Source organism: Rhinatrema bivittatum, chromosome 15, assembly GCF_901001135.1.
Source record: "Rhinatrema bivittatum chromosome 15, aRhiBiv1.1, whole genome shotgun sequence".
NCBI classification, from domain to species: domain Eukaryota; kingdom Metazoa; phylum Chordata; class Amphibia; order Gymnophiona; family Rhinatrematidae; genus Rhinatrema; species Rhinatrema bivittatum.
Genome location: NC_042629.1, coordinates 73,313,360 through 73,322,608, shown reverse-complemented (window position 1 = coordinate 73,322,608; position 9,249 = coordinate 73,313,360). Strand labels below are relative to the sequence as shown.

Sequence of the window (9,249 nt, the reverse complement as noted above, 5' to 3'; positions counted from 1 at the left end):
AATGGTCACGTGAGCGAGTGGAGGGGCGGAAGCTGCAGAGCCCAGCCGGGGTTTGGAAGAGGAGGGGTGCGGAATTTATAATGTGAACTTTCCATCTTTGTTTTTATGTTTGTAGTGTCACTGACGTGGAGGCTTTCTGCGAGTTTCCTAAAAATTCGGTTCATAAAATGAGCTCTCATTGAACAAAATCCAAGAGGTCGGTATGCAGCGCCACCTAGACGGTCAAGTTCCGATTTAGCCAGCTAAAGAGGTGCTACATGAATAGCGGCCGCTACTTATCTGCTTTTATCCAGTCAAGCAATTAGCTGGATAAGTGAATGATGGTGTGGTTTGCCTATCTGTAGTTAGCCTGATACAACTTATCTGGTTACCTATAAGCGACATGACCAAAGTTCGCCGGATATCTTTATCCGGCTGATTTGCTCAGCCAACTAGTGGTTGAATATTTACCTTCAAGTTACTGTCCAGCAAAATACAGGCTGCAGGTGCGAAAGGTTTGGGAAACTCCAGAAATCTATATATAATTCAGGTCCTGCAATATCCAGAATTATCAGGAAAAATCTGAATATAAAGCAATTTTAGAATGCAAGTGTTGAAATTGTTAGGGGTTCCTGGGGAACTGTTGCTGAAAATGCCAGAGACACAAGCAAACTTCCAGAGGGTGTGGAAAATGGCTCTGCTGCAGCCTCCTTTGAGGGTATTAGCTTCCATTATACCTGGGTCAAAAACAGTTTTCCACAGCCCTTTCTAAAAATTGTTCCAACCCCCTTTTAACTGGCTGCTAATTCTGAAGATAAATGGTTGTCTAAAAGTTTTCCATGTTTCCTTCTAAAAAAAAACCTCCTGTACTGTGATGCATTTCAATTAGAGAATGAGAGATTATCCTCTTTCACCCCTTCTTTAACTCTCCCAACTTAAAAGCTGTCAAATGTTGGCATCTAGGATGTGGGAACACAGTGTTTTGTTTCTTGCTGCTATGGTAACCGTAATGGTTGCCAGATTTTTCAGCTATTGGGAGCAGGGTTGCCAGGTATCCTTCCTTGGGAAGGAAGGCCTGTCTTCATTAGTTTTCCCGTCGGGTCTTTGTTTCCATGCTAATATTCTGTTAAGCTGTGTAGTTTTCCAGACAGAAAAATGAAAGTTTGTAGTTGTGAATAGTCTGCAACAAACTCAGAAAACTGGGTCATATTATTTATCTTATTATGTAAAGTGGATGATTTATTTGCATTTCATAGTCCTCTTTGTATGGCAAAACTCTAAAGAAGATTACAGCTTCATGCAACAAAAGTAAAGCATCAACACATATAGGAGAGGATAGGGAGACTGCATTGTGGGCAAGCATAGTTTAAATTAATATAGATTTATTAGTTAATATACCCCTATTCCCTTAAGACATCAAAGAGGCTCCCACTGGCACTGTTTTGGTATTTATTTTTCCCTTTTTTTGTTTGGAGCAGCTTGTAGCTCAGGATTCCCCATGGGTGAGGACTGCCATCCTGCTTGTCCATGGAGAACCATACATGCCTATGATAAGCGTTCCCTAAGGACAGCTGGATTTCAGTCCTTACAAAACCGCCCTGCCTTTCTCGTAGTCTTAGCTTTATCATGGACAGAAGGTTCCTGCAAGGGATGTGGGAGAATGGGCAGGGCTGCACAAGTCCAGTGAGGCATGTCCAAAGCTTTTAGATGCAAGTTCCTTGCCAGGCTCCATCTGACGACGTCACCTATGGGTGGGGACCACCATCCTGCTGTCCTTGGAGGACACCTGTTACATGTAAATAACTATTTTCTCTCACTCCCAGAAAATTTGACTTTTGATTTGAGTGGGAGTAATAGACTTCTTTCATCGAAGATCCAGGAAAATAATAACCTCACTTGAAACATGGGCTACTCAGAAAGTCTGTAAGTATCTCAGAAGAGCATGTGAAGGCTCCAGGTATTGAAAGACCTTGCCAGTTCATTCCCCACCGCTATGGCATGACTAAGCCGCATGAAGAGAAAGGTTTGGGAGCTGAGCCAGATTGGGAGAGGTGCATTTAAACCACGGTGTGCCTCGTGGACACGTGGCTTCCATAGGAAAAGAGCTTCAGGAACCTGGTTGTGTAGAAGCTCCATTGACTTTGATCTTAGTGCTTGCTTGCTGGCTTCTTCCTGTGCACTGCCTGCCAGTACAGAAAGAGTTAAAGCACCCTTTTCTTTTGAAATATTAGTACGACTGTAGAATTGCCAACATTTGAAAAGCTTGATGAGCCACACTGGGGAAACGGATAATGAGGGGCATGTGTTTATTAGCCTTGAAAATGCATTGGAGTAGCTTTTTTTTTTTTTAAATGTTTTTGGCTACAAAGCACAAAAGTGGCCTGTTTTGTTTTCAAATGAAAAACTGTCCTTCTGAATGAAGGGCATTTGGCAATTCTGTGAATGTCAGTGTTTAAGGTGGGAGGGGGACAAGGGAATGTCGTATTGAATGCCTGCAAGCTCCTTTTTCCATCATTGTTATTATTTTTAACTGAAGAAACAGCTAAAAAAAAAAAAAATAGCAGCAGCTGCTGCTGAAGTCTGATTTTGTAAGGAAAAAAAAAATCATAAAATGTTTGTGCTTGGAAAGGAACATGAAAATAAAATAGGAACACAGCTGAAAGACACCAGGTGGCTGTCATTTACCAGAGAGAGGGAGAGGAAAGAGATGAAGTTAGGAGACAATTAGAAGCGGCGTTTGAGGCTGTCGCCAGAGAATAAAGAACAAGTAAGAAGTGTTTACAGAGCAGAAGGTGAAGAATTGGTGGCTGTCGCGCCATAGACCGCGAGCAGCGAGCCCCCTAGGAACCGAGCGACGTGAAAGCGCGCAGAATGGATTTCGCTGATGCTCTCGTGGGCTTGCCAGTGGTACAATGCAGTCAAAAGGGTGGCAACGCCTGACCATCAACTTGCAGAGTTACGCGGGGTGAGTGGCTGGACCTGCCCGTTAAAGCTCCCTCATTACCTCACTGTAGAAATCTAACCAGGTTCTGCAGAAAGCTTTTAGATTGACTTGTACTCGTGGGGTAGGGGGTAGAGGCAGATTTATCAAAGCATTGCTCGGGTTTTGCCTTGGCAGTTTTCCCCTTAAAATAATGGGTTCATTTCATCGCTACATCTGGTGCAATTTTGGCACCGAGTTTGATTAAACCTGCCACTTTTTATGTAATGTCGATGAGATTTTAGTTAGAAGCAGTGCTGGGCGTTTTGCCTCTTAGGAGGAGTGGTTAAAGCACGAGCCTAAAATTGGTGAGTAATGGGACAAGTTCAAGAGTGGCACTGCCACTGATTTTCTGTCTGACTTTAGTCAAGTCACTTTGAGGTTGATATTCAGTGCCACTTATCTGACTAAGTGGTGCTATCTGAATAGTCAGCTGTGTTCAGCAGCCACTACTTAGCCCGATAACTATTTATCTGGCTAAATAGTTAGCCAGCTAAGTCGGGAGAGCAAGACCAGGTGTTCTGGGCTAGAGCTACTTATCCTGCTAACTTAGCTTGTTAAGCACCAATATACAGTCTTACCTGACTAACAACCCGCAATTGGATGCACATTTTCGATGCACTAGCTTTACCCCTTATTCAGTAAGGGGTTGAAAACGCGCGTCCAACCCCCCTGAGACTAATAGCGCCCGCAACATGCAAATGCATGTTGATGGCGCTATTAGTCATTCCCGCGCGATACAGAAAGTAAAATGTGCAGCCAAGCCGCACATTTTATTTCAGAAATTAGTGCCTACCCAAAGGTCGGCGTTAATTTCTGCCGGCGCCGGGGAAATGCACAGAAAAGTAAAAAAAAAATAAAAATAAAAATTTAAAAGCAGCCCACGGCTCGAGGGTTGAAAACCGGATGTTCAATTTTGCCGGCGTCCGGTTTCCGAACCCGTGGCTGTCAGTGGGCTCGAGAACCGACGCCGGCAAAATTGAGCGTCGGCTGTCAAACCCGCTGACAGCCGCCGCTCCTGTTGAAAAAGGCGCTAGGGACGCGCTAGTGTCCCTTGCTCCTCTTTTTACCGCGGGCCCTAATTTAAATATTTTAGTTTACTGAATCGCGCGCACAGGACACTGACCTGTGCGCGCCGCTCTCCTGCGAACGTTACTTTATCGGCCCGTAAGTTAGCCAGATAAGATAGATCTTCTATGAGCAGGCCTAAAGTTAGCCAGGTAACCTTATCCAGGTACCATAATTATTAGATATCGTGGTGGCTGCAGCACTGAATATCCCGGGCAAGTTATGTTTATCTGGCTAACTTGATCTGCCAGATAGCGGCTGGCTATGGGCCTCAGTATTTCCTTCGCCCTCCACGATTCAGTGAAAATAAGGCAATTGACTGGAGTTGCCTTTGCCAGTCAGCCGGTCTGTTGTGTTGTTTAACTTGCAGATGATTCGGCTATCTAACTGCTGATCCTGCCGGGAATCCTTCCAGCCTTCTTCACCAAAAGTGGCAGTGCTTAGAGTCCAATTCCCGCTGTCCTAGGTGTGATGTTGTTAGGCCTCTGCATGTGTGCCAGCCCTTCGCAGGGCTTAGCGCACACAGGCTGCCCAGATCGGGTTTTCAGTGCAAGTGCGTCTGCCGGGATAGATCATAAATCAGAACCTCTTGTGGGGGGGGGGGGCCAGCACCCCAGCAGAGGATTGCCACTGCAGGAGTAATTGTTGGGACGTTACAGATTTGCAAAACCACAGCCGAACGTCCAGAAGTTTCTGTTCCTGGCCTAATTTAGGGGAAGAGAGCAACAGTGAATTCCGGATCTTCCTCATTTGCGTTTAGAACTTTCTAGGCCTCGATAGTCCTATCCTACAGGCCCTTCACATTCCTACCTTTCTGGCCGCCATAATATCACAATCTACTGGGTCGGTTGTAGAAACAGGGAAACCTGGACGTTGATGATAAATATCTCCAGGCCCATTTTCCACAGATTCGTCCTGATCCCTGATTTTACGCCCCCCCTTGCTTCTTTGCTGCTGAGTTCCGCTGTTGCGTTTGTCCCACGAAGGCGTGGAGGAATGGCCGCATCACAGATGTGTATGTGTGAAGGAGAGGAAAGCCTCAACACAACCCGCAAGCAGGCAGATTTCTCTTTGTGACCCAGCAATCTCCTCCCTCCCCGCTTCCTTTGCATTTCCAGCTCATTCAGAACCGGGACGGAGATCTGCAACATGAGCCTTCATTTGCAAGTACCGAGGGATGCCCCTCTTCCCCAGCCTGACTAGCCTGGTGTACTGCAGCGATCGTCCTCAGCCGGGGGCCACGCCGCGAGGATCCACCCAGACCGCTGCAGGCCGTGGGCCCTGGATCCGTAAGCAGTGACCATGAACTCCCTTCTAGGAGCTGTGAACGCTGCCTCTGAAGCCTCCTCAGACTCCGCCAAGCCGAGGAGCCGAAGATCCAACTCGGGGGGTCGTCCCGGGGGACCTTTTCTACACTGCCACCGAGGCACCCGGCCAACCAAAGGATTTTTAGAGCTTGTGTTCATAAAACTGGAAAAGATTTGTGACTACGTGGCCAGTGTCTCTTGTTATTTTTTAGGCTGAATATCATGCGATGTGATAGAAATGTTTAGGTGTATTCCGGGCTATGGAAAAGCTCTTAGGTGACTCGATTGACACCGTGCTCTTCAGTTTTGTTGTGATTTGGGCCATAGACACAAACTAAGAGAAACCCTTCTACGGGTTTATGGGCTAAAATTAGTGAGCATTGGTGTGTGGTTACACTTGATGTGCAAGTTGCAAAACTAAATTCTATTCAAAGGCTTCCCGGGGAGCCTGGGCTGAGCAGCGGAGACCCGAAAGGCCTGTAGAGGTTGATGGAGGTGAGTAGCAATTTTTATGTTGGACACTTTCAGTGTTAAGTGGTTAAATGCAGGACCTTTCTGAGCTGTGGGATCTCCTTGCACACAAGTGCATTATTCCCAGGGAAATAATTCACTGCTTTGTTAGGAGCACAGCAGGGATTTTGGCCGTGGTGCAGCTGGGGGAGCAGTTGGAGCACAAGACCATACCAGACTTCACAGTATCCGGACATTTTAAGGGAGCGATTTCTGCACTTCATGGGTGACAAGGAATTTTGTAAAAGAGAGAAAAGCAGACCCTAATCCAGGCGGCGTGGATAACGCCTTGCTGCGCGGCGTCGGAGCTCCTTTTTTTTTGGCAAGAAAAGCCGTGTTTTCTCCCTGAAAGACAAGTATTATAGGAGCACAGACCTCGAGCTTGGAAAGGGGAAAGAAAGGAGAATAATAAGTCTGTGAGCTGCGAGACAGGCATCTGGAGAGGGAGCAGGCAGAGTGGCAGCAGTGGGGTGCCAAATAAAGGGACAGATTGCAAAAAGAAAAAAACCCCCAGCAGAGAACGAGCTCAGAAGGAAGGCCTTTTTTTTTTTTTTTTTTTTTTCCAGCTTTGTGGGGCCCGGGTTTATGCAAGAAGCAGTGGCTGGAAACGTGATCAAAGGACCTGGCAGAAACGGGACAATGATAAGATGAGCAGGTTTACGATTCCTCGCTTACCGAACACATCCTGGGGCCTCCGCTAGAAATTCAACCTGCACGGGAAGAAGAGGCTGGTGAGGCAGGCCGGAAACGCCTTAAAACTAACGAGCAAAAGGGGGAAAGTTGGAATCGGAGGGCCGATTTTAAATGAACCCATAACAGTACGGCCCTGGCCAGCAGCCACCCTCGGTCCTCTTCTGTCATAGGAAACGTAAACCGAGAATCTGACGGCAGAAGGCAACATCCAGTCTGCCCACTTTCCTTCCTGGGGCAGCACCACGGACCCCCCGCCACAAAATGAATTTCCTGCCCTATCCACAGTTCTAGGCGGGTGACGGTATAACACTCACAACCAAATATTACATAAAATCAGACAAAATTAACAACAAATGCAGTTAAAAAGCAACGTATAATGCAAAAGCCAGCTCCGCATATAGAGTGTTATCAAGCTCATGGGGTACAATCCGGAGAAAGTCTCTTCACAATGGGGAACCCTCTGTGCTTAGCCCAGGCTTTTTTGAGCCCCTGTACTGTTTTTCCCTCCCACCACCTCCACTGTCGCTTGCCAGTCCTGCCACCAACTGGCTGCTTCTGAAACGACACCCAAAGGGTGACTTAGTCGACATTCATGGTCCACCTGCCTCAAGCTTCACAGATGGATGGCTGGAAGGAACATCTGCATTTTTTCTTATGCTTAAAATTTCTGGGATGTTTCTTCTAGCTTTCACCACTGGCAGGTTGATGGCGGCTGGGGGCACCATTTCACAGGGGCACCTAGGAGGCCAGATGATCTGGCAGTGGCCACAATATACTCGCTAGATGCTTAGATTTTTGCAAAGGGTTCGTGGTGAGTCTTGGGGTGGGAGCTGAGGGTTGGCTTGCGTATGGGAACTTGTATGCTTATCTATCCATATTGCTAGAGAACCAATGAGAGAGAAAACAAAAGCTGACTTGAATATGGAAGGGTCAACCTTCAACAGCTTGCAGTGTGGACAAGGATAACTGAGCAAACTGTATAGGTCAATTGGTTGTTTTCTGCTGTCAACTATTTTACTATGAGAACTCATCAAAATCAACTCCTTCTCTTTTTATTTACAAGGAATAAAGCCCCACTGGAGACTAACCAGCATTTTGGTGGAGAATCCTTTTGTACAGGCCCTGACTCCTACACACCCTCTTGGCCAGTAGATGTCAGCAAAAAGCAACACTGGAGAACGTAACACAGGCAGAGGGAAGGGTACAGCAGACGGTCTGACCCCAGCTAGCCCGAGCTGCAGGTTGGTGAGCCAGAGGGCAAACCTGACCCTTGAATTATCATTATCCTAATTACTTTTGTGAATGTATTGAAGTTAAATGGCAACAATACTTAGCTCCCTCAGAATTGCCAGTTCCTAATTTCTTAGCTCTGTTTTTCTCGGTCTGTTGAGATCACATATCCGATTTTTCATTTCTCTTGAGCTTTTTAAATGTATTTTTTTTGGGGAGGGGGGGTTTGCACATTTTTATTTTTGGTTCTGCATTCTCAACCAAGTCGACTCCCTAGATTTCCCTCCAATGTGTCATAAACGTCATGATGTCGCTTTCCTTACCGGAGCCAGAAAAAAAAACACGGGTGTGAGAAGGTCATGAGGGGTCAGGTCAGCAGAATAACAACGGAAAACCCCGTGTTGGGCCCCTGTTGTTGCTTCTAAAACTTGGTCCATTGTTTGAGAGGGAAGGGGGTTTCAAACAGTAGAAGCAAACTGCGGCTTCTAAGGAGCGAGACACCAGAAATGGATGCAGCCCTGGGGGATCGGCCGGGCACTTGCCACCTGCATTGGCCACTCTTGGCGACAGGGCGCTGGGCTCCATGGACCCTGGTCTGACCCCGCAAGGCACTTTTTATCTTCTTAAGAGTTTGCAACGGAAACTTTGGATCAGATTCTGCCGGAGTATTCCAGATGTTTTTGGGGGGTTTTTTTGGTGCTCTCTCTCAAAACTTTGCTGCCAAGGCATATTTGAGAAGCTCTTTATTTTTGGACCTGACAGTTTCCTCTTGCTCCTTTTCTTCTCCTAGCTCCATCAGAGCCTGGTTCATTCTTTCCAGTTATACAAACGATACCCGTTAGGTGGTGCACTGGGCTCAGAAGACAACGGTTGCAGTTTTGGCAAAGCGAGTGCACGGCAACATGTGCGGACTCTTGGAAAGGAGAAAGAGAGAGCCCGAGGTGTTCACATTTGTGTTGGGAGCACCGAAACCAGAAAAGAGGTAGGGAAAATATAGGGAAAGGGCACTTGTTTGACTCACAACTGTAGTCATTCGGGGCGCAAAAAGAGGCTGGGTTTGCCGGGTAACTTAGCTAAGGCTATGCAGGTGAATCCGCTCCTCGGACTAAGTAGATACAACCCTAAGCTATTTGCACCTCCAGGCTGGGGAGACTGTGAAAAGCACCGCCAGTCCAAAGGAGGCCACACGCGTTAATCTGTACTCGCCAAGGGCCCGTGAGGAGCCAGCCATCGCCCAACAGCACCTCCTGCTGGCCAGGCCTAGCCGCTGATGGAGGTAGACACGGTGCAAAGAGATGCAGGAATAAAGCATGCACTGATTATTCTGTCAGGAGCATCCTGTGGTGTCTGAGAAGAGAAAAAGGCCTGGCAGGGATTTATGGTTTACACACAAGTCAGTGGTGCCCTGGTGGAGGCGGAGAACGGGGGAAAGCTCCCAGGGAGCTGTGACCCAGCCTAAGAACGAGGCGGAGAGGGTGCATG

At 47.2% G+C, this 9,249-nt stretch overlaps 1 protein-coding gene across 3 annotated transcripts in view; it reads left to right on the top strand.

Annotated features, from left to right (window-relative positions):
• Positions 1 to 20: 20 nt before the first annotated feature.
• PLCH2 (phospholipase C eta 2) overlaps positions 21 to 9,249 on the top strand; it is a 340,028-nt gene continuing 330,799 nt past the window's right edge. For 2 of the 3 annotated variants that reach the window (XM_029579069.1, XM_029579064.1), the window contains exons 1-2: positions 62 to 196; positions 7,601 to 7,778. The gene's annotated coding sequence lies outside the window, so the exon portion shown is untranslated. Of the gene's footprint in view, positions 197 to 7,600; positions 7,779 to 9,249 lie in introns of all 3 variants that reach the window. The other variant, XM_029579065.1, reaches the window with a different exon arrangement.